We start from the raw sequence: 25,586 nt of genomic DNA, 5'->3' as shown, positions 1-25,586 counted from the left end.
AAGTAAACTTCACCACTATTTGGGGAGAAAACTAAAAAAAAAATAAATACATATTTTAACTTTTAAATTAGAACATGATATGAAGGGCTGAAAGAAGCAGTAGGTTAGAAACGTGAACTAGATGTAGAATCTAGATAGATTCTGACTGATTATTACTGTGATTTGTTAAATTAGCAAAAGCCATTTATGTTGACTAAGCCTATGGTCTTGAAAACTTACTCCTGATTATCAATTTTTCTCAATAAGAAATTAACCAGTGAGTGATTTTTCTTCCCCTTTTAAAGTATCCCAAAGAATAGTATGAAAAGAGCATTCGTTCTAGAATCAGAAGATTTGGGTTCAAATTCCACCTCTGATCCTTGCAACCTATACAAGTGAGGCATTTAGCCTACCAGTACCTCAGTTTCCTTTTCTGTAAAATAAAGATGGACTAGTGAAGTCCCTTCCAGTTTCATATCTACAATTTTACAAACTTAATTTTTTTTTGCCTTTTTCATATCTTTTTCATCTGTCTTCCTCCACATATTTTGATATTTCAGAAGCTTCCTGATTTAATAATATTATTATTTCTTTCCCTTAGGACAGCCAGTTTTGGGATGACATACATACAAGGTCTATATTTGAAACCTATCCAGTGTAATAATGCCTACTAGAATCTGTGCTCCATTGTGATAGCCTGGGTGACCTCCATATTCCTCCCCTGGGGCAACACAGTAGGAATCTAGTGTCACCTTCACCATATAATTTGTTATCAATTTCTTTAATATTTTAGCAAATGAATCCTCATCTAGACAGCAGCCTGGATTTAACTAGGAAGCTTTCTAACTGTGACTTAGCAGTTAGTTATCCTGGTTAATTGGATTGATGGAGACAACAGTAATTACCATAGATGAGATTGCCTGTATTGTAATTATGTTTCCATCTTCCATATGAGCTAGGCTTGTAGAATACATACTGGTAGGTTCTTCCAATTACAATCAGGTTAAGAAGAGCACAGTATTTGCTATACAAATCATGCTTGCAATTTATAGAATTAAAAAAGTGTCAGAGGCTGAAAGAATTGTTCATCTGAAGCAGCTTTTGTAATTCAAAGGCATTAATTTGTTAGTACTGTATGTTTAGCAAGATAACTACAGGGCACAGTGATTTTTTTTTTAATCAAAGAATCATGGATCTTAGAGGTCATCCAGTCCAAGAGAAGAAGGAACTAAGATTCTGAGTCATTAGGTAACTTGTCCAAGGTTACACAAGGGATAGAGTCCACATTTGAACTCAAGTCCTCAGATTCCAAACCCAACATTCTTTCCACTGTACTAAACTGCCCAATAGACAGCACTCACTGGACACTAGAACTGGTATTCAAAAAGGTAGCAATGGTAGAAATTAGGAAGCTGGCCTTGGAGTCAGGAAGACCTTGGGGCAAATCACTGAATTTCAATATCCTCATCTGTAAAATGTGAATATTAATAATCCTATTGCCTACTTATACCAATTTCATGAGGTTTCAAATGAGATAATATATGTGAAGCACTTTGCAAAGCTGACAAATGCCAGCTACTATTTATTCCCTGCATTGATAATTATGTAGCAGTAAAAATACTGCATCCATAAAGTTATTCATAATTTTTTTAAAAATGCACAACACAGAATGAGTCTGATTCAAGTTTTCTGAGGTCCTGAAGTTCCTTACTGAATATAGCTTAAACAGCAGCAGTGAACATCAAATTGGAATTCCCTTTGAATTGATAAAAATGATGGTAAAATTGCTATAGCCACAATCATCCCCTAGCTCAGGGATTCTTAACCTTTTTTTAACGTCCTGGATTCTCCTGACAGTCTGGTGAAGCCTATGGACTTCTTAGGATATCTATATCTCTCAGAAAAAAGCTAAATTTCAGTTAGAAGTTGGTAATGAAAAAAGGTATATTTTTTTGGCCCAAGTCAAATAGACCCAGTGAAATATATCCCAGGAACCACTGGAGTTTAGAACTGCTCTTCTAACTATGGTTTCCCTCCTTGCTAGGCCCAGGAAAGATTGTAAACACAGTGGGGTATATTTGGGGGGCATCCAGGTCCTGGCTGGCAGTTTCCAACACCTCTCTTACCAGGTACTTGCTTGGGGCAGGGGGAGTAACTATTTTTGGGGCCTCTTTAATTTGTGCATTCAGGCCCAGATCTGACCAAAAAAAAGTGCTTGGCGGAGGGGATGGGGGGGTGGGGTAGGGAGGAGTCCCCTATTTATGATGTTTCAATATAGGAAGAGGAAGTTCAACATTTACAATTTTGTCCTAAAAAAAAAAAGGGTGGCAGAGGGGATGGAGGGAGGAAGGGTTGGGGAACACTTCCTGCATTTACAAAGCAGATGTTGCCATCAAATGAAACCTGACTTCCTAACAAGATAGGAAAGTGTTTCTATTGTCTTTCTTAATGAGATTAGGGCTCCTTCAATCTCTGTTTCTGACAAATACTATTGGAAAGTTGAGCCACTTGGCTAATTGAGTTCTGTTGGACCCCAGTGGGAAGACCTCTGCGAAATCTTCATCTGGTTTGTATTGGAGCCCTGATGCAGAAAAGGGGAGAGGCGGGGGAAGGGGTGTTGGGAGTGTAAACCACTTTTTCTTTCTTCTCTTCCCAGAAAAGGCTTTGAGGACTATGTAGTGCCTTGCCATGGAGGCTCACAAAGGAGGTGTCTCATGTGATTGGGCTTCAGAGACAAGCAGTCCTCTGCCTCATAAAGGGGCTAATCAGGCTGGAAACCCAAAGACAAAAAGTTGTCTCCTCTCTCTCTCTCCTGCTGTCACTTAGGAGCCCCTGGGCTCACTCGAGCTTTATTTGCCTGGCTCCTCACTTGACAAATACCACAGACAAAAGTTCTAACCCCCAGCATCTTCCAAAGGTCACACTAATGTATGTGGGGTACAGTGAAAGGCTATAACAGGAAAAACAAAGGCAAAAGTACAGCAAGTGTGAGATAATACAAGCAATAGAGACCAGGGCTAAGAGTCAGAAAGACCTGAATTCATGTACTTTCTTTGACACATACAGGTTATGTGACCCTGGGCAAGTCACTTATATATGTTCCTCAGATAATTTTCTGTGACCATGAGTTGCAGATATTTATTGGTAGATTTTTCTCTCAAGAGCTGTCTACCCCAATAATACTATAAGTATACTTAAAACAAACTAAAAAAGCATGACCACTTCATAATCCAGCTGAAGAACAACAAAAACAGGTCTTACCTTGAAGAAGCCTAGTTTTGTCTGGTCAAAAAAACTATGGAAGAAAAAAAAGAAAGAAAGAATAGAATAGGTTTAGTTTCTTATTATTAAGTCTTATTCCTGAGACACTTACATACATAAAGCATATTGTTGCAAAGACTATATAAATGTAAATTGCCATTATTAACTGAGGTATATACGTTAATTTAACAACCCAATTGCAAGCATCTCTGGATTTATAGACTAGGTGTGTTTCAGCAAAGTTGCCTACAAAGCAAATTTCCATAACATGAATAAGATTTTCCCATTTATTTCTACCATAAAATTAAAGGTATATATATATATTCTCAAGAGTTGAACCACTTCTCCAATAGTCTGAGTTGAAAACTGGCTATAGAAGGGCAAGAAAATGATATGCAGATCTGATGCCTACGAGTGGGGAGAGGCAATGTGTTTCAGTGGACAGAGTACTGGACATGGAATAAGGAAGAATTGGGTTAAGATCTTACTTGGGTAGTATATTAGTTGTATGCCCATGGGCAAGTTATGTAAAGTTCTAAAATGAGTAATAAGGGGGCAGCAGGGTAGCTCAGTGGATTGAGAGCCAGGCCTAGAGATAGGAAGTCCCAGCTTTAAATCAGGCCTTAGACACTTCCTAGCTGTGTGACCCTGGGCAAGTCACTTGACCCTCATTGCCTAGCCCTTACCAAATAAAATAATAAAATAAAAAGAGTAATAATACCTGTGGTAACTGCCTCAGAGTTGTTGACTGAAATAAACTAATGCATGAAATGTTTTCAATACTTTAACACACTCTGTGAATTATTATTAGAGATGGAAGTGTGATACCTGTGTCCCTATATATGACACTTGGGACACTGCAATAGCCTCATGTGATGCCTTCTACAAGTCTACAAGAAGACAGAATGCCACTATAATAATTATCCAAAGAGGGAGAATAGTATATGAGCTGTCTATTAGGTGGTACTATGTTTAAGCCAGCAGCCCAGGAACCATCTTTGTTCCTTTCTGTTGCATGGGTTGTTATCTCTAAAGTCCATACTGCCTCTTCTGGCCACCAAAGTATGCTCAGCAGACAAATACCTAAGTTGTTTCCCTACCACTATGAAATATAGCTCAAAAACCTTGCTGGCTAAGTTCAGAGTCTAGCCAAGGGATATTGCTAAAAAAATTTAAAATATCAAAGTCCTTACCCTGTACTTATTTTCCTTATGGTAATGCCCTGCCAAAATTAAATTAAATTAAATATATATATGTATATGTACATATATATATATAGTGACTAATTAAACATAGCAAAAATGGAAGGAAAAAGAAAAATGAAATACTACCACATGGAGCTTTTAAACATCTTGCCAAACTGTTTCAGGGGTATCTTCCCAGTTTTCTGAGTGAAACTAGGTAATTCCTAAAGCACAATAGAATGAAACTTCTGGGCCATGATAGCAGTAGCTACAGCTACAGTTCACAGTTCAGCTTTTCTGGTTTGTTTGTAAGAAACCAGAAGTCCCATTCCAGTATCAGTTGTCATTTGCCCCTGCTGGCAATCAGAAAGCCTGGCTCACTGGCAGCTGTTAGTTGTCTCAGTTCCTTCTACATATGAACAAGAAATCTAAATCTCAATGACCTACGTGTAGCTCTCATACCCTTCCTTCCTTTCTCTGATCAAGCAGCTTTTTTCCCATTCCTAAAAGGCATTTCCTCTGGCTTCCGTATCATTTTCTTTCTCCCCAGATAATCATTACATAAGATCTAGAAGTAAATAATAATTTAAAGGTATGATATGGGAATGGGTTACAAGCACAAGTTTTAGCACTTTGTCATCTAAAGGTCCCTTCTCTGCCATGTTCTTCACCTCCCCATTCCCCATAAAGGAATTTCTGTAGTGTCTAGCAATATAATATTTAGCTCATTGAATTTTGCTCATTTCATTTAGAATTCATAGTATCTACAGGATAGTACGTGTAAAGCTAGGCTGCAATATCACACTTAACCATTGGTTACTCTGGCCTGAAATTTTCTGCTTGAGGTTCTGGAAAATAAATGTTACTTTACCAAATCTATATACCTAATAGTAAATTCTATTAAAATATATGTATATTTCTCACACTTTAGAATTTCGAAATGTTGAATGGGAGCTTAAAGATCATCAAAGAAATTTAGGAACACTAAGAACCTTCGAGATCATTGAGCAGACTGCATGAAAGATGAAGTAGGCCACTGCAAAATGAAGGGGTTAGATTACATAGCCTCTAAGGTCCCTTTCAACTCTAAATTTATGATGTGGTAATCTGCTCCAACCTCCTTATTTTAGAGAAGAAACTGAGACACAGAGAGATATAGTGTCACACAGCCAGTTAATGCCAGGATCAGAGCTTGAATCCATCCCTCCTGATGCCTACTAGAGTAGTTTTTTTTTTCATTTTCACCTTTCTAATTATATAGATACCAAATTTGTTTATGGCTGTGCCTTTTAAACAAACACTAACCCAGGAATGATTATTTTAAATGTGTGTGCCTTCCAACCCTGGATATATAGACAATTTAAAATAATACCCATAGCAATAATGTAGGCTTCAGCTGTTCATTATGACTTTTGGCATCTGGACTTGTTTTTCCAGGATGTCACATACTTCCTTTGGGTCTAGAAACATTTCCTCTCCCTGGACTGAAAGAATGGATTTCTCTTGGATGTTTTGCTTCAGTTTGTAATCTGTGTTTAGACAACAATGACTGAATTCAACAGAAAGATTAGAATACTTCTGATTCTAGTACCTTTTCTTTATATGCAAAGATATATTGATAATTTTATTTAGAATATCCTTTGCTGGGGGGGGGGGTAGAAACCATCCTTTGTACATATTAGTCTAGATTAAAGCAAAATCACTCTTCAAGGGTACAGTGAACTGCACAAATTGAGGGAGGGAAAGGAAGACATGGGAATATGTGAAAATCATTTTACTTATTTAAAAATAGAAAAGGGAATGTTTTAAATCGTACTGAATTAATCCTTGTTGTTGTTGTTGTTGTTGAGTCCCTTCCTTGGAAGGAAAGTTATAATGTGCTTTCTGATCTAAGCTTGAGAGGTTTTAAGGTGAATAGTGTAGTCAGACTTGTTCCCATTCCCATATACCTTTTGAAGTAAACAGTATGCCAAATAGCTGTTCCAATCACTGTCTCACCTCTCTCCAGCTAATTCCCACTCCCTTCTATTTTATAACAATTTTGTGCTCTCTAGAGTTGATACTTTGACCTGGTCAGAGAATACAAAGGGTTATTTTAAAGGAACATCAGACTACAAGTCATTGGTTAAAGTAAAGGGAATTGAGAAGGAAGTAAGTCATCTCTGTTCTACCCTTATCTCATTGCTTCATTGACTTTCCCTCCTTTTCTCTGTCTCCAAGAATAGGATTATCAATCTCGCTAAAATAGTTTTAATGAGTTGGGAAGATGTAAGAAATAATCTGAGACAGCATTAACTTTATGGTCTAAAAAAAAAAAACAAAAAAAACCCTTATCTTCCTTCTTGGAGTCAATACTGTGTATTGGCTCCAAGGCAGAAGAGTGGTAAGGGCTGGGCAATGGGGGTCAAGTGACTTGCCCAGGGTCACACAGCTGAGAAGTATCTGAGGCCAGATTTGAATTTAGGCCCTCCTGTCTCTAGGCCTGGCTCTCAATCCACTGAGTCACACAGCTGCCCCCTTGGTTTTGTTTTTTTTTTTAACCATTTATCTTCTATAACTATATTCGTCAAATCTTATTTGTCTCAATATTTGAAAAGAAAGGATATCCTTGTTTGTTTTCCCTTTCTATTTTCTTCCTATAAAATGTGGTGGGGGTGGGCAGGGAGGTGGCATGCTGAAAAGGGGAAGATTTCTAAAATTAGCATTTTTTGCCCAAAGTACCAAGAACTTGCAGAAGAAAGGAGGCAATATAAAGAGACTTAGATTCCAATGAAATTAATATGGGGTCAGTTTGCTGTGTGATTTTGTATAAGTCATAGAATCACAGAGCTATGAGGGTCCTTTGGTGGGATGTCACAATACCTGAATTGTACAGATGATGAAATAAACTCCCAGAGATTAAATGGCTTGCTTGAGATCACATTGTCTTTGAGGGATGGGGTAGGAAGTATCTGTGAGATTCTTAAAGATTAATGAAGTTTCATTAGAGTGGGAATAGATAGGAACAGTTACTTTCATAATCAATCCCCTCTCCCCAATTTTAGATTAAAAAAAAATCAAGGAAATAAGAAGACAAATTACAACTAGTCATTTAAATCAAGTAAATACAATTAATTATAATTAGATACAATTAGTTTATGCACCTTATTTCTTTATCTAGAAACATGAAAATGAAATGAATATATGGCATCCAATTTTTTCCAGGTTTTTATTAATTCATAAATTTTTATTTTGCTTGTGATAGCACAAACTTTTCAACTTCTTATATATTAAAATTATCAAAAGTGTTGAAGCATCTTCTATGTATGTGGTATTGTATATTGTAATGTGCTTCTTTTCAGTACCATTGTACTTTACTCTCCTTCCCATAACTCTGCAATTCAATCAAGCTAGTCCTCTCTATTCCTTACAGGCCAGTGTTGGCAAAGCACTGGCACACATGCTACATAGGCAGGGGGGGAGCTGCTCTATTCCTCCTTTTCCCAGTGCCCAGGGTCATTTTTTGCATGCTCTGCCCCTCTGTCTAGCCATCTAAAGCAAACACTTTCTCCCTCTGCTTTCTGGGATAATGTGGGGGGCTCACAGGCATTTTAAAGTTGTACTTTGGGTACGTGAACTCAAAAATGTTTGCCAACAGTATTATAGACAATATTGCATCTCCCATCTCTATACCTTTAAATAGGTAATCCATCTTTCATACCTGGAATGCACACCCTCTAAACTTGTGCCCCATAGAATCTGTCTTTTTCTTCAAGACACGAATTGAATACAACCTACCTAAAGTTGTTTTTTTTTTCTGATCCCTAAGGTGGTCCCTCTAAATGTTAATGCTTCCTTCCCTAACAACCATCTTTATATTTATTTTTATTTATTTTCTTTTATATTTATTCTGTGTGTGTCAGAACATAAGTTCCTTGAAAATATAAATGGCTTCATTCTTTGTATTTGCATCTCCAGTACCAGCACAGTGCCCAGTATATACTAAGCACTTAATAAATGCTTGATTAAATGATATACAGAATTCTCTTTCATATAGCTAGGCAACTTCTACAACTAGTAATAAATAATTGATCCTAATTTTCCAGTTCACAGGTTGAAATACTAGCCTGATAAACCCATTGAGGAAGCCCACAAGATGCCAAAGGGTGAAGGATTTTCTTCCTCCTGTTCTTCTGGGAGCAATCTGGTACTCTGCAATACTGCTGTGGTCCTACGGACACATAGGGAATCTTGTTCCTGACAGAACTTTGTGTTCTGAGTTGTGATAGCTTCTAACTCAATAGCAAAGCCAACTCATTGATCATCCCCTTAGAAAGAAGAAATAGAAGAAACATAGAATATAGAAATAGAAGAAAAATAGAAGAGAAAGAATAGAAGAAAAAGATGGTGTGTTTGGCTAATTCCTCTTCCATCATTCCTTTGGTGTAGCTTGCTGAGTGGAGAAGTCCATCATTTATTGGATAGCTCTGAAGTCTGGTCTCAGTCCTTCTTCTCTGTCTTTTTTTGACCTAGGCTTATCCCATCTCTTCATTCTCTTCATACTTTTCCTAGATATTGTTCATGTCAGTTCACTCCTGCGTGTCTACCTGACTTACACTCTTCTGCTTCTGCTGATCCTGCTGTCATGACAATTCTGTCTGTCTCTGTCTCCTCTCTTGTCTCTGTCTATCTCTGTCTCTATCTCTCTCCCCCTGTCCCCCACCCTCAACTTTCTGTCTTGGATTCCACATCTCCAAGTTCAACTCTTTCATTTCTGATAGGTTTAGCCATTGCTTTATATGGCACAGGACATACACATTATCTCTTTTTTGCTTTTGCATATTTGAGAGATTGGGGGCGGGGGAAGTATTAGAGGTATAAACTGAACTAAATGCATTTTGACCTAATAGTAAAAAGAGAGGAAAAAACCCACCAGCCCACTGTTCACCCATGGCTCCACTGTTCCATTTGTCCATCCTAAGGTTTTAAGCAACTTTCCCTCTACACAACTGGGAGGCAATGTGCACAGATGTAAATGATTTGTCTTTAAAATGTACCCAAGTAGGATATTTAATAAAACCAGTAAAAATGGATACATAAGCAACTCACTTTTATTCTGGGTGTCCTTATCTTTTGAAAATACACATTATTTCTGAGAGGTACATAAAGAAAAATTTAGCTGGGAATCCTGTGTTAGATCTGTTAGTTTTAGAGCAACAATTTTATTCTGGGATCAGAAAGTCTAAAAAAGAAAAAAATGGTGTTAGAATATCAGAGTAAAGTCAAAGTATCTTTGCCCCAGCAAAGAGAGAAAATTGAGAATATTGAATTCTATTATTTATCCTATTATGTTCTATTCCATTCTATTTCTGTTCCTATTCCATTCCATTTTATTCTAGTTTCATATATTAAGTGCTTATTATATGCAAGATTTGCTCATGTACTGTGCTAGGATGTAAAGATGGAAAATAATTTAGTCCTCATCCTCAAAGGAGCTTTAAATCTAATGTATAGGGATGAGACCTATATACACAAGTAACCATTATGCTATTCTACCATAAACAGAGTGGCAAGAGATAGTTAAGGAAGGTGGTATCATTTCTACCTAGGATGATCCAAAATGGTACCTCAAATGAGTCTTGAGAGAAGGTAAATATTTTAACATGTAAAGATGTTGGGGGAGCTAATTTCAGGAATGGAGGACAACGTGTACAAATATATGGAGATGGGAAAAGAGGTGGAATGGAGACATGAAACAAAGAATCCCTTGAATGTGAAATAAACAAAGTGCAGGAATTGGAACTAAGGCTAGAAAGGTAAACTGGAGGGGTGTGCTAGAGGGAGCTCAAGATGATGCTTTGTTAAATGATCACCTGAGAGAATTTACTCCTTGAGAATCAGCAAAAGCCCCAAATCAGAGGGTGATTTATTGTCTTGTTGATTGTCTAGACTTAAAACAGTGATGGAAAAATATTTATAATGCAGATTAAATTTAAAAGTGTTGGGCATACACTTTTTTTTTTTCCCCAGAGAGTTGGATGTTAAACATTCCCCAGCATACTCTATTGGGAACCAGACTACTAATGGTTCAAATGCCAAGGCAAAGAGTTTGCACTTAATTAAGCATGCAATGAGTCAGAGTAGCTATTGAAGATTTGTAACAGAGAGTATAATGATAATTTGGCAGCTAGGTAGCACAGTGGATAGAGCACTGTCCCTGGAGTCAGGAGGACCTGGGTTCAAATGTGATCACAGATACTTCCTAGTTGTGTGACCCTGGGTAAATCACTTAACTCCAGATGCCTAGCCTCCTTAACATTCTTTTGCCTTAGAATGTATATTTAATATACATTCTAAGACATAAAGCAAGGTTGTTTTTTTTTTTTAAAGCAAATATTGGAGCTGCAAAGGTAGGTAGATTAGATAGGAGAGGCAAGAAGGGAATAAACATTTATATAGTGCCTGCTATGTGCCAGATACTTTCATAATAATTTTATCATTTGTTCCTCACAACAACCCTGCCAGGTTATTATCATCTTCATTTTACAATTGAGAAAACTGAGTCAAGTAGAGGTTAAGTGACTTTCTCAGGGTCACACAAGTCATATTTGAATTTAAGTCTTCCTAATTCCAGGGCCATCAACAGAGCCAACAATGCCTCAATTAGGAGTCTCCTAGATGTTTTAGCTCAGAGGTAATGAACTTAATGAACTAAAAGTTAGGCAACAGAATTAAAAAAAAAAAAAGCAATGAAGTTCCATCAGCTTCTTTGTAAAAACAAATTCTACCTTTCAAAGTTTGTGAAGTCCTAAAAGCACCTTCTTTCTCTTGCCAAACAGGAGAGAGCAAAATTCTGCCTGCAAGAAGTTAACTTTCCTTGAGCATCATCTCCAATCTTAAAGCTTTATTCAGCTTTGTTTTATTCTAAATAAGGAAGAAAACCCTGGAAGTGTTTTAAAGTTTCTTTAAACAATATTCCAGACCCAAGGACTTAAGAAACATTCCTGATTTGGAGAATTTTTCATATAAATTACCTGGTTGGCTCATGGGAATAAATCATTTCTGCCTGATCCTAGAACAAAGAATATATGGGTGTGTATAAAATAATTACATATGAATAATAATTATATATGCATATGTATATATGTATTATCTCTATCTATCTTATCTGTCTTATCTATTTATCTATCATCTATCTCTATCTTATCTATTTTATCTTATCTGTTTGTCCATCCATCCATCTCTCTTTCTCAAATTCTCTCTCTCATGAACATGAACTTGGACAGACTCTGAGAGACAGTGGTGGATAGAAGGGCCTGGAATGTTATGGTCCATGGAATCACAAAAAGTCCGACACAACTGAAAGACTTAACAACAACAACAACATATACATATATGTTTATGTATGTTTATAACTTTATCATATGTTTATAATTTTATCATATACTGCATACTATCATATACTATCATATACTACAGACATATTTTTTGTAAAAGTGCTTAGCACAATACCTAGCACACAATAGATGCTGTAAAAATGCTTTATTCTGTTTCTCCCTGCCCTAACTGGTCTTCTCTAGTGTCTTTGTGTCTCTAGTACATCCTTAACATCACTGCCAGGGGGCAGATGGGTGATTCAGTGGATTGAGAGCCAAGCCTGGAGATGGGAGATCAAATGTGGCCTCAGACACTTCCTGAGCCAGTCATTTACTAGCCCCCATTACTCTTCTGTCTTGTAACTGATACTTATTATTAATTCTAAGATAGAAAGTAAGGGTTTTTTTTTTTAATTAAGGGAAAAACCAACACTTCCAGACTATCTCCTTAAGTGAGGTGTCAACATGGAAATATGGAAATCCCCAGTTTACTTAGTTTAAAGGTAGAAACCTCAGGTTTTGACCTTGTCATTGGAGAGGTTTCCCCCTGAGGGAAGGTCCCACTTGGCCAGACAATAGACAGCCACTTCAGCTTTGGCACAGTAGGTAGCGCATCAGTCTTGCAAGCTGAAGGTCCAGGAGTTCAAGCCTGGAAAGGATATACTGGGAAAGGCTTCTGGACACAAAAGAGCTACTTGAAGTCCCATGGGGTCTACCTCCCACCTGAAGTGGATGTCTATTGTCTGGGGGAGTGGGACCTTCCCTCAAGGGGAAAATTCTCCTGTGACCACGTCAAAACCTGGAGTTTCTACCTTTAAACTAAGTAAACTGGGGACTTCTAGATTTCCATGTTGACAGAGGTTATCATGATACTCCTTGTATTTATATGTGGGCATTTTATAGGTGAATAAACTGAGGCAAACGTTAAGTGACCTTCTCAGAATCACACAGCCAGTAAATTGTCTAAGGCCAAATGTGAATTCAACTATTCCTGACTCCAAGCCTGGTTCTGTCTACTGTGCCACAGGAGAGGCAGAGGGAAGGGTGGGGACACCAGACTTTTTTTTAAACTCTTATTTTACATTTTGGAATCCATTCTGTGATTCAGAAGAGAGGTAAGGGTGAGGCTTTTGGGATTAAGTAACTTGCCCTAGGGTCACAGAGAGGGGAAATGTCTGAGGCCATATTTGAACCCAGGACTTCCCCTCTCTGGGTCTGGGTCTCAATCCACTGACCCACCCAGCTACCAGAAGTTTTAGAACCAGTTAAAGACAAAGACTCATAGCAGCACCACACAGCACTGCTCTAGAGGACAGAGTGGGGAGGTCAAGCTCAACTGTCTGTGATTTCTCTGCTGTCAGGATCCATCTTTAATGATCCCAGGCTTGCCTGTGTTTTAGATATTATCACTCATCATACTACCCCGTCGCAAGCTTGTTGGGATGAAATTTATAACAGTCAGAAGCAGACATCGTTACCTTTAATAAAGAACAAAGTGATGAACCATACGGTTTGGGTAAATAATAGTAGGGTATAAAATATTAGAGACCATCAGGGCAAGTATTTCGCCCATGGCAGGGTGGAATTAGCCCACGGGCAATGGAGAGAATCCACGATCATCTATGTATAATTTTCTTGAAGGGCCCTTCTCCAATGTAAATTTTTATTTATGTCACTTTCATAGACGGTAATTGGAGGCAGACTCCCTCTGCTAACTGAGGGGTTTGCTGTAAACACTTTACTCTATTTAGCTCGCAATTACCACACAGTTAAATGGCTAATCATAGACACGAGGCTCCATGATCATTGGCGAGGACAGTCGTATTTAACACGGTAGAAATTAGCACTGAGCAAAACAAGGATCTTTCTCTCTCTTTTTTGTTTTCTCTCACTAATTCTGTTTCATCAAGATGACCCAACCACAGAGGATGAGACAGAATTAGTCCAGGTTGTCTGAGCCAAAAAAAAAATGTATAACCTCAGGCCCTGTCTCACTCTAAATAGCAGTTGACTCACTGCTGCTTTAGAGAAGGGCCAGGCACTCCACCACGATTTACTCAGAATGAGACTCTGGACGAAGGGAGTATCTTATTTTTAATACCACCAGGGTGACAGGACTGGACTCTTCTTCCCCATCTCATTACTATTTAACCCTTTCCTTCTAGGTCATAAAATAGTGCCATGTCAGAAACCTCATTAACCTCCTACTCCGTGTTAGACACATATATTGGACTCAAAAGACACAAAATTAAATGAGATACAGTCCCTGGCTTTAAGGAGCTTCTACCATCTACTGAGGGGAATTAGTTTAAATATATAATTTTAGGGGGAAAGGAAGCTGTGATTCTTTAGGGTAGTAAACTCACAGTATAGAAACTCCTTCTACTGACCAGCAATTCATTTGTAACTAATTCTGGAGAATTAACTACACAAGGCACCAGAAATGATCACCTGCCCTCAGGTGGGCAGCTAGTGTATGTGAGGGTTAGGTCTTGCTAAGCTGCCCATCATCTATTCCATAACTGCATTGGGGACTGTCAACATGGAAATATGGAAATCCCCAGTTTACTTAGTTTAAAGGTAGAAACCCCAGGTTTTGACCTGGTCACAGGAGAGGTTTCCCCCTGAGGGAAGGTCCCACTTCCCCAGACAATAGACACCCACTTCAGGTGGGAGGTAGACCCCATCCGAAGTCAAGTAGCTCTTTTGTCTCCAGAAGCCTTTCCCAGTATATCACACCCTCCTTACTGAGGATCGAACTCAGGAACTTCAGCTTGCAAGACTTGATGCACTACCAACTGCGCCAAAGCTGAAGTGGATGTCTATTTGTCCGGGGGAGTGGGATCTTCCCTCAGGGGGAAACCTCTCCTGTGACCAGGTCAAAACCTGGGGTTTCTACACTCAAACTAAATAAACTGGGGATCTCTATATTTCCATGTTGGCAGTACTAAAATATACAAAACTCAAAGACAAAAGAGGATATAATAAGTGTGCAAAGAACAATTCATTATGTGTTCTAATGAGGGAAAGATGGTTTCCTGACAACTGAATGTCCATGTGTCTAGTCTACGTGTATGTGTGTGAAAGAGACAGGAAAAAACAATGAGAAACAGAGACAAAGAGAGGGAGAAACAAAGACAGACAGAAATAGAGGCAGAGACAGAGAGGAGTAGAGACAGAGACTGATAAAGAGAAACAACAGATAGAGACAAAGAGAAAGACAGAAAGAGAAAACAACAGAGGTTGAGAGACAAAGATATCTGAGATGCTGCTTTATATAAATGTGTGCTTTAATAGAGGATGATCAAATCCTCATCTCTTGTTACCCTTCTTCAGAGAGAATACCTAAATTGAGCTCTGTTAGGAACTGAGAGGGACCTAGCCCAGGTCTAAAATAGCCAGCAAGGCTCTTTGAAATTATTCAGGACAGTTTTTTTTTTTTTTAATTGCCTTCTTCTAGGGTTTCAAACTCCATGTCATAACTCTCCCTTCAAAGTGATCTAATATCATTAAGTGTTGGGGGTACTCCTACTAGGAGCCCAAGTAGTTAGGCTTACACTTTGGGGACAGGTCACAGGCAGCTCAGTGAACAAAAATGACTTCTAGAAATTGCCAATAAAACATACTTCCCACCACTTGGCAGAGAAATACTGGAGTTTACAAATATTTTGTTTTATCCTCATGACAATCCTGGGAGAGGGGGTAAGTGCTCTTATTTTACAGGTAAGAAAATTTAGGGAGACAAAGATTAAGTGACTTGCCCAAAGTCACACAGCTATTGTCTTGAAACTAGGTTTGAACTCAAGATTTTCTTGATTCTAGGTTCAGTGCTTTAAGCTACTGTGTCAACTGGCTACCTCTAGTGCTGGTAAAATGATGGAGATTATTATTAGTTATTATAATTATATTATTCTAGATAATTATGTTACTATGTTATTATATTATACTAGTTATAAAATAACTCACTTGGGGGCACTGGGGATTACAATTTTTTACAGGCTACTGAGTTGGTATAAACAGTGCAATGGCCTTGGCGTCATGATGTACAGATCTGAATCACATTTTTGACACTAAAATAAAAGCTTTTAGAGCTACAAAGGAACTTAGAGAACATCCAGTCCAAACCCCTCCTTTTATAAATTATGTGATCTTTAGCGTCACTTCTGTGAGCTTCAATTTTTTCTTCTGTAATATGGAGATAATAATATTCTCCTTACCCACCTCAGAGTTCTGAGAAAAATACTTTGAAAACTTTAAGTGTTATATAATTGAGTTAAAATGTTTATAAGTGTAAAGAGCCCCAGAGGTCCTCTAGTACAATCTCCTCAATTTTTATAAAGAAGAAAACTAAGGTATAGGACCATGTAACATCCACATTCACTTATATTGTTAGCATTAGTGATGGGAATTGAATGCAAGTCCTGTGACTCTATACCAGTCCTCTTTCCACTGTATTAATTGGATTCCTGCTCAATGAAAGGCTAGTTTGGGGACCTAAGAAGACGGAAGATATATTGGATCAAGCCTCAGCTTGGCAGTCAAGAAGGCTTGGGTGTTAATCCTTGGGCACCTCTGAATATCAGTTTCTTCACATGTAAAAAGAGGGGATCAGACTCAAAGGGGGCAGTTAAGTAGTGCAGTGAATAGAGTAATTTCCTGAGTTCAAATCTAGCCTCAAACACATATTTGCTGTCTGACCCTTGACAAGTCACTTAACCCTGTTTGCCTCAGTTTTCTCATCTGTAAAATGAACTGGAGAAGGAAATGGCAAACAACTCCATTGCAAGACAACCCAACCCCGAATAAGATCTCAAAGAGTTGAATATGACTGAAACTGAACAACAACTATGACACAAAGACTTCTAAGTTCTCTTCCAACACTAAAACTAGGATCCTAAGAACTACCAACTAGAAAATACCAAAGATGACTACATCACACTGCTTTTGAGACCATTATCTCCCAGTGCTTCAAACTTACAGGATTTTTTTTTTCCTACATTGAGAGATTAACCAACCTAATCTCACATGCAAGGACAGCCTCTGGAGGGCTAGCCTTTGCATTGAGATTCCAAAGCCTAAGTAGAAGGCTCACTGCACTCTTAGACACAATTTATAATTCTGAATATGTGCAGTTTCCTGGGTCAATTCTTGATATATTCCCAAGGTACACATCTTTGTTTTGACTGATCACCAAGCTCAGGAGCTGCTTACAAAGATGAGGAAGGTGAGGGTGGAAGGAATGAGACCACAGTGATAATTCTGGCTTTTACTACCTGGTAATCATTGACTTCCTTTAGAAGGCTGACTGGGCAAGGAACATAGACTCAAAAATATCTTCCTCCACAAAGCCATCCCTACTTAAAGGTAGTGTGTCAGAGAGTGGTAAAACAAAACAAACAAACAAAAATCACTAGATTTGGAGTCAGAATATCTGAGTTTAAAGTTCTAGGTCCTAGTTGTATTACCAAGAGTAAATTGTTTAAGTTCTCTGAATCTCAGTTTCCTCATCTGCAAAATGGTAATATTCATCCTTATATTACCTTTTGTACTAGGTGAGTGTGAAGAGAGTAATTTGTAAACCAGAAAGACTTTAAAAATATGAGTTCAGTAATTAGATATTAATTGAGTCTAATAAGATTCTCTTTAAAAATGCAAATCCTTCTCCCCCTCAGGATAAGTCTCTTTTACACCTTAATGTTAATTACTTTAAGCAGATTATCAGATCAATGCATAACTGAGGTAGCATTCAGGGGATGGGAGGTTAGAGGAGGGGGGGGGGAGGTTTGAATAGGGGAGGTAGAGCTTTTGTACAGCCAAAGTATATCTTAGGGCAGGATATGAGGCAGGGCAGAAGAGGAAGAAATAATAAAATTTTAGAAGTAGAAGGGATGGATCATGAAGTCTGGCCTCTTTGTCCATGATGCAGGGGGGGGGAAATATATCTATGTATCTAATTTTTATTATTGAACTCAATTCATTTTTTTCTCCCTCTTAGCTCTCCTACCTATCATAGAAAGAAAGGTAGTAAAAAAGAGAGAAAAAGAGAGGGAAAGGGTGAGAGAAAGGTAGGAAGAAGGGAAGGAATTGAGAGGTTTTTGTTATTTGTCATTTGTTTTCAAAAGAGACCAATGACTTTAATGAAGTTAATGCTTCCACTTGTGAATGAACTAGATTTATTCAAGGAAGAGTTGCATAAAGTTGTCAGCCTCATTCTCTCTTCCTGAGTCAGCCAAGTCTAGTAGCAAGATAAAAGTCTGGAGAACTGGCAATATGGGGATGTAGTAGATGACTTTGGCCTATTTGATGCCTGAATAAGCTTTAATGGATCCAGAGTCTTCTTGGTCATTGGTACAAATTGTTCTCATCTGTCCATTCCATCAAAGAAGTCTTTACATGCTTGGGTTAAACATCCCCTTAACTTACTAATGGGTTTGAGGCCTTGGTTTACCCTCAACCTAGTTTAGTCAAGATGGCTTTGCCAGGATGTAGCCACTGTACATACTACAGCTCCTTGGAGCCACAGGTGAGAGATAAAGAGGGGATGAGGAAAGGAAGAGAGAAAGAAAGAAATATAGAACTCCTCTATATCAGGACAGTTGTGCAAACATTCCCCCATATTGGTCACATCCAAAATTACATTCCTTATTCGGTATATATTAGTCCATTATATCTAGGCCATATGGTGGGCAGCATTCTTATTTATCACTTCTCTGGAATCATACCTGATCATTAATTGATCATTCTGAATTGTTTTTGTACAAATTATTCTTCCTGCTCTGATCACTTCATTTTGCACAAATTCCTACATGTGTTTCCATGTCTTTTTGAAATCATCTTTTGCCTTATTCCTTAATAGCAGAGGAGTATCCTGTCACATTTATGTGCCACAGCCTATAAAGACACTTTGCAATTGATGGGCATTCCCTTAGTTTCCCAAGTTTTCTACCACCACAAAAAGAGCTTCATTTTATAGATTCTGGAATTTAGGTATATGGAGATTAGGTGACTTGCCTAGAATCCCAGAAAAAGAAGTAATGGGTTAAGAATAGAATTCTTTGCACTCACCTAAGCAGCATTATGTCATGTAATGGGCACTAGCAAAGGGTTCAGAAAGGGAAAGAGACAAAGTTTATTTTAAAACATTGCCTAGACCATGTCTGAGTTAAGTACTAATTTAGAAGGCAGGAAGCCTCAGTTTTCTTCAATTTAGCTCAGTGCTTTCAGTCTAGGTTAAGATGATTCTTTCTCTTTATTTGGTCATGGTATCTCCTCCCTCTTCCACCAAGCAATCAATAAATATTTGTTAAGTACCTACTATGTCCCAGGCACTGTTCTAGGGAACAGGGGTACAAAAAGGAGGCAAAAGATCATCTTTGTTCTTAAAAAAGCTCACAATCTAATGGTTTTACTAGGGAAGGGGGGGGGAAGAAAAAAGAAAGAGAAGGAAAAATATAATAGCTCAGAATTGTAGACAAACGTAGTTTCCCTCTTCAACCTAACACTGTTGCCTCTAAGGTATAGTAGCCAGATTTCTCTCTAGGTGGGAAAGAACTTAAGTATATATCCCTGAAAATATTGAATATATGTTCTTCTATTTGTCTTTTATGGTTGCTAATAGCTATCAGTAATCTATCTAGTAAGGATTTCATTGTAATGAACTTTATGGAACATCAAAATCACTTCATTCATCTCTCTTCCTCTGGGACACCAAAGGAAGTGCTGGTAATACTGTTCGTTGTATTGAATCTGGATATAAATGTAGCACACAATTCATAAAATAAAAATAGATGAGGGTTTATCTAGAATATGTTTGTGATTTGGATCAGTTTGCTTTCTCACAAATGGTGCTTTAAAGCAGGGGCTTAGAAAGTTGTCAACAAGGAAAAATCTGGTGGCTAAAATCTTGGAACTCTGATATTAGAGATGACAAGAGGGGAAAAGGATAGGAAAGACAATGGAGGAGAACTAGAGGGATTAGAAGATTGGGAGAGAGGTCAAGAACTGAGGTACTCATTCTGGGTTAAAAAGATAATGATTTGGGGGCTGGTCCATTGAGCCAGTAGTATCTCATCCATAAACCTATCCCTGTAGCATGCTGACCCTGACTCATGCTTGTCTCCTTGTAATGTAGATTGATATTGAAATAAAACAAAACAAAACATGGGGAGGTCATTTAGTAGTCCAACAAAAGAAGTTAATTTAGTTATGGCATAGAAAGAATGCTCAACAAAAATGTAGTATTCAGATCTAAGAGACTTGGGTCCCCAAGCTTCCAAAATATATGCTTCCGGGCATCTACTGAGTTTGAAGGGCCTGGAATCTTTGTAGCAGGAGTTAGGTCCTTAGGTGAATAGGCAGCTGCTTTAATATATTTCAAATTCACCCAAAACCTTAGCCAACTGGCCTAGGTTTTGGGGACAGCTTCTTTGGTTTTTTAAAAAGAACTAGAACTAACTCAGCTGCATTCCAGGTGAAGAAAACCCTGATTTATCACACCCCTACTGTGAAAGAGAATTATTAAGAAGGTCAGGAACTAACCCTCCAGGGTCTCAAGAAAGATGACAGATTTTAATATGTAATCAGGTGATTATTGAAGTGAGGTTTTTAGAGGAGGGGAAATATGTAGGGGAAGCAGTCAACCTCCCTAGGGGTCTTCAGTTATAATATGCTTCCTATTAGGACTTTCCTATTTTCTACTCTCCTGTTATTTACTCCTCTTACTCTGGAACCTCTGAAATCTAAGCTATTACGAGGGAGGAAAGAATTGAAGATAGTATCAAGGTTATAAATCTGTAAGACTAGAAAGATGGTGGTGACTTCAACAGAAATGAGGACTTTGGGAGAGGGGGCAATTTTGGAGAAAAGATAATAAGTTCAGTTCTGGATTTGATGAATTTGATATGTCTGCAAGGTGATTAGTTTGAAATGTTTAATTAGCAACTGGAGATATGAAGTTCCTGGTAGAGTACAGCTGTATATACAAATACCTCTCTCACTCTCTGTCTATCTGTCTCTGTCTCTTTCTCTGCCTCTGTCTCTCATTTTGTCATATGCATAGAGATTATTGTTGAGCCATGGAAGCTGATGAGGCAACCAAGAAAGAGAGTGCAGAAGAAGGAGGGAAGAGGACTTAGGAGAGAACCTTGTCTAGTTAGGAAGTGCAATGCTCAGGATGAGTCAATAAAGGAGGCTAAGAGGGAACAGTTAGGTGGGTAGGAGGAGTACCAGTAATATCATTGATAAGAAGAAAGGATGGTCAAAGGCATCAAATGAAATTGAATCAAGCAGGTTGGGGAAATCACTTAAGCCCTCTGGCCTCATTTTCCTCATCTGTAAATGAGGGAGCAGGATCAGATGGTCTCTGAAGTTCCTTCCAACTCTAATTCTATGCTTATTATAAGAAGAGCAGAGCAATTACAAAAAAAAAAAAAGGAAGCTGAATGATGTGCAATTAAAATAGCCAAGTTTGGCTCAAAAGATAATATATAGGGGGCAGCTGGGTAGCTCAGTGGTTTGAGAGCCAGTCCTAGAGATGGGAGGTCCTAGGTTCAAATCTGGCCTCAGACACTTCCCAGCTGTGTGACCCTAGGCAAGTCACTTGACCCCCATTGCCTAGCCCTTACCACTCTTCTGCCTTGGAGCCAATACACAGTATTGACTCCAAGAAGGAAGGTAAGGGATTAAAAAAAAAGTGGTAAGATATAAGAACATTTCTCCTTGTATTCTTTGCAAACCCACAAAACTGGGTTTGATTAGTCTTCCTGAACATTTTTTCCTCTTCCTTTTTATTATTTGTTATAAATGATGTTTTTCTGCAAAGGGATGGGGGGAAGGATGTATGGGAAATTCAGGTGACACAAAAATAAGCAATTTTGACAACAACAATAAAAATTTAAAGTGAGAGTACATGAAAAAGAAAGGAAAAGAAAAGAAAAAGAAAGAAATCAAGAGTTGGTGGTGAGCAGGAGTTCAGAGGTAGTCAAGAGCAGAATGACTGACTCCAATAGACTCCTTTAGAACACCAAGCTGGATGGACTGAGGCCAATTGCTAACAGCTGTGGTCTGAGAGCCCTCCTGAGGAAGGGGCAGGCTGGGAAGCTCTCTCTTCTTACAACCCTAACTTGACTGGACTTTGAAAGAGGGGAGGAGATGAAAAAGAGAACAGCCTCCTCCATCTCTGCTCTGTCTTACAGGAGATACCTCTGCCTCCTCAATCTCTAGGGTTCTTCATTTTCCTCAAAAGTTTTGTTTTCTTTTAATTTGTTCACTTTCAAGTTTTTTGATTTGCATGTTCAATTCATTGATGTCTGCCTTCCCTAATTTGTTAATACATAAATTCAAGGTTATAATTTTCCCTTGAGTACTGCTTTGGCTGCATTCCATAGAGTTTGAAAGGATGTCTCATCATTGTAATTTTCTTCAATGAAATTATTAATTGTTTCTATGATTTGTTCTCTGACTAGTCAATTTTGGAGAATCATATTATTTTAATTTTCAATTAATTTTTAATTTGGCTCTCCATGTTCCCTTACTGATCATTATTTTTATTGCCTTATGATCTGAAAAGGTTGCATTTATTATGTCTGCTTTTCTGCAGTTGTATGCCATGTTTTTATGATCTAGTATATGGTCAATCTTTGTGAATGTGCCATGTTCTACTGAAAAGGTGTATTCCTTTTTGTCCCTATTTATTTTTCTCCATATATCTACTAACTCTAATTTTTCTAAGATTTCATTCACCTCTTTTATCTCTTTCTTATTTATTTATTTATTTGATTAACTAAATTTGATAGTGGTAGGTGTAAACCTTAAAATTTCTTAGACTTATGAATGTTGGAAATTTCTCCATTGGGAAATTTCATACTGGAAAAAATTTCCTACTGATAGTAAGAACTCTATTGGAATGTGAATCCCCTTGGCATGGGAGGATCCTTCTCCTCCCTACCTAAGACTACTTTAGGACAGAAACCTTTTGCTGAACAATGGAAAGGGCTTTGACCTATGCTTAAGCATAGAACAGGAAGTTCTTTGAGTCATGATTGATTTTAGAATTGATACAATAGAGATACTTGGAATGACAGAACCAGGTCTTGAAACTACAATCTCCACCCTACTCAGAGTAAAAGGATTTAGGAAGGGCTGCAGCAAGGATCAAGATTTAATTATTTGAGAATATGACCTTCAACAGACATGTGCAAAGGGGCAGACCTCTGGACGGTCCTGGGTTAAGCTAGAGCCACCACTGGCACAGGGAAGACATGGACAGTGATTGGTAGATGTGAGAACTGAGGGGAGGGAACTTAGATGGTTTCCTTAAAGATATCGGGGGTCTGAGGAGAGAGGAAAGAGGAGGTTTTGCTCTGAGCGAGGTGGCTCTGAAGGAGGCCTGAGGAGGTTGCTCTGTGGGAGGACCAGGAGAGAAGGCTGGCTCTGAAGGAGGAGAATTCTCTGGAAACATTTCTTGAAATGAGGCTCTCTTGAAGGTGGAGCCTGAGGTTGGCATGAGAAGCCTTACCTAGAGAGATCTTGGGTGAGTGATAAAACCAACTGACTGATTTATTCATTCTTATTCCTTTCTTACTTTCTCTCTTTTTCTATTGATTAATCAGTGTATTATAAATTAAATTTCTCTATAAAACCCAGTTGGCTTGGGCATATTCATAAATTGGGAATATATTCCCTGGCGACCATCTTATATTTATATAAAACCAAGACACAGTAGAAAACATATTTCAGTGGTCATAATTGATATATATATTTCCCTTGATCCCAAACATTTTAATTATCACAGTTTATGGCTCCCACTCTCTTAACTACAACAATTTAAATCTCAAACTTATTTTAAATCTAACAATTTATGGCTGACCATGAATTTGGTGAGAAAACCCTCAAAATATTTCTGTGAAATCTCTTTCCTTTATTTTTTTTGCTTTATTACTTGCATATCAGTCAGTTTTGTTTTCTTTTTTTTAACTTGACTTCAAATTTACAGCTGCAAGAACGGGTGAGTAAAAAACCTTTTTTCTCCTTAAATTAAGCTGTTTTAAATCTCAGCAACAGGACCCTAAAGGCCTGGCTGGAAGAACTGTTTCTAAATATCCTTTCCCTTAAGGAACAACTTCCTAGATTAAAAAAAAAAACTCTGTGGAAAGTTTGTTGCTTTGCCCTGCTCCCCACGTGTTTTGTGAAGACTGTTAGAGAAATAATTACAAAAAAAAAAAATATATATATATATATATATATATATATATATATATATATAAATGAGTACTACATTCTTTGACATTTATATGGCAGCTGAAGAATTAGGGGCATTGAGGAATGCAGGATACCTCCAAATTTTTATATTAATAGGTACTGTCATTTTTGTACTCCTCAATACTATATTTAGAGATGCTAAAATAAAAAATATTGAGGATAAAATAGAAAATATTGAGGATAAAATAGAAAAAAATTGAGGATAAAATGCAAGCCCAATTAGAAGATCTAAAATGTTTTTTACAGGATCAATTGGCAAACACCCACTCTACCAGAAACAGACCTGTTTCTGAACCTTTGAATGAGGAAATTTCCTCCCCTGAAATAGAGATGGAAAACACCTTCCCTATAGCCCAGTTAACAGACTGCTTCTCTCGTGTAGAGCAAATCTTGACTGAATTTAATCCCGAAAACCCTTCCCTTGCAATCCCAGTTTCTCATGTTCCCTCTCCTACAGAAAACCAAATTCCAACGCAAAGGAGATCTTGTCCTCCTAGAGAAACCTGTCCTTGTCAAAATGACCCACAGGTACAAAATTCAACTAGAGGCCTGTTTCCTCTAAGAGAAGTACCTGAAATAGGATGGAATGGGGATGTGGTGACTTTAAGACATAGGATATTGTTTACTCCCCAATAAATAAATGAATTTACACGAAATATCCCCACATATGAACAAGCTCCTTTTCTAGTAACAAAAAAGATGGGAGACATATTTTATCAGTATAATCCGTCTTACAAGGATATTGAGAACTTGCTACAGGCTTTTTTAACTTTAAGTGAAAAAAATAAAATAATTGCTCATGTCAACAAAACCCGGGGGCATAATGCAGCACATTGGCCATCTCAGGATCCCGAATGGGACTATAACAATCCTAAGGATTTATCTACAACTATACCATTGTAGAGAGGCCATCCTCATGGCAATGAAGGAATGTGCAGACAGTACAGATAAGTGGATGGAACTTGAAAAAATTAAGCAAAAGGAGGAAGAAACACCCTCCAGATTTATGGATAGAATAATCGAGTTTGGGGACAGATACTTAGATTGGGACCTAACTAAAGAGAGTAGCTTAAGACAAGTTAGAAGGATCTTTGTAAATAACTCTTGCAAAGCAATTAAGAATTATTTTAGAACACAATGCCCAAGATGGTCAGATATGGACCTTGAAGAATTGCGAAAAACAGCTATATATGTTTTAAAGGGAAACAAAGAAAAGGAGGAAGAAAATAATGATGACATGGAGGAAATGAAGAAAAAAATGAGATATTTAATAGATAGGATAACTAAATTAGAAAGTGGGCATGATAATGAACCAACGACAATTGCCCCTCTCCAGAAATCCAATTATCAATCCATTACTTGCCACTTCTGTGACAAGAAGGGCCACAAAATGATGGAATGTAGAACCTTTCTTAAGATGATTGGAATGAATACACAGTTTAATAATAGCTTTAGAAATTATAACTATAGAAATGATGATAATGGTTATAGAAACCAGAATTCTAGAAATTATAATAATGACTATGGAAATAACTATAATGAATATAGA

The 25,586-nt window shown here is 37.8% G+C and overlaps 1 protein-coding gene across 7 annotated transcripts in view; it reads right to left on the bottom strand.

The window, feature by feature from the left end:
• Positions 1 to 25,586, bottom strand: part of SEMA6D (semaphorin 6D) — a 908,057-nt gene that overhangs the window by 269,024 nt on the left and 613,447 nt on the right. For all 7 annotated transcript variants that reach the window (XM_056810148.1, XM_056810151.1, XM_056810149.1 and 4 more), the window contains one exon: positions 3,241 to 3,274. The gene's annotated coding sequence lies outside the window, so the exon portion shown is untranslated. The remainder of the gene's footprint in view (positions 1 to 3,240; positions 3,275 to 25,586) is intronic.

The sequence above is a fragment of the Monodelphis domestica genome, chromosome 1, assembly GCF_027887165.1.
Source record: "Monodelphis domestica isolate mMonDom1 chromosome 1, mMonDom1.pri, whole genome shotgun sequence".
Classification (NCBI taxonomy): Eukaryota; Metazoa; Chordata; class Mammalia; order Didelphimorphia; family Didelphidae; genus Monodelphis; species Monodelphis domestica.
Note: the sequence above shows the minus strand (reverse complement) of the source record. Positions and strands in the feature narration are given on the sequence as shown.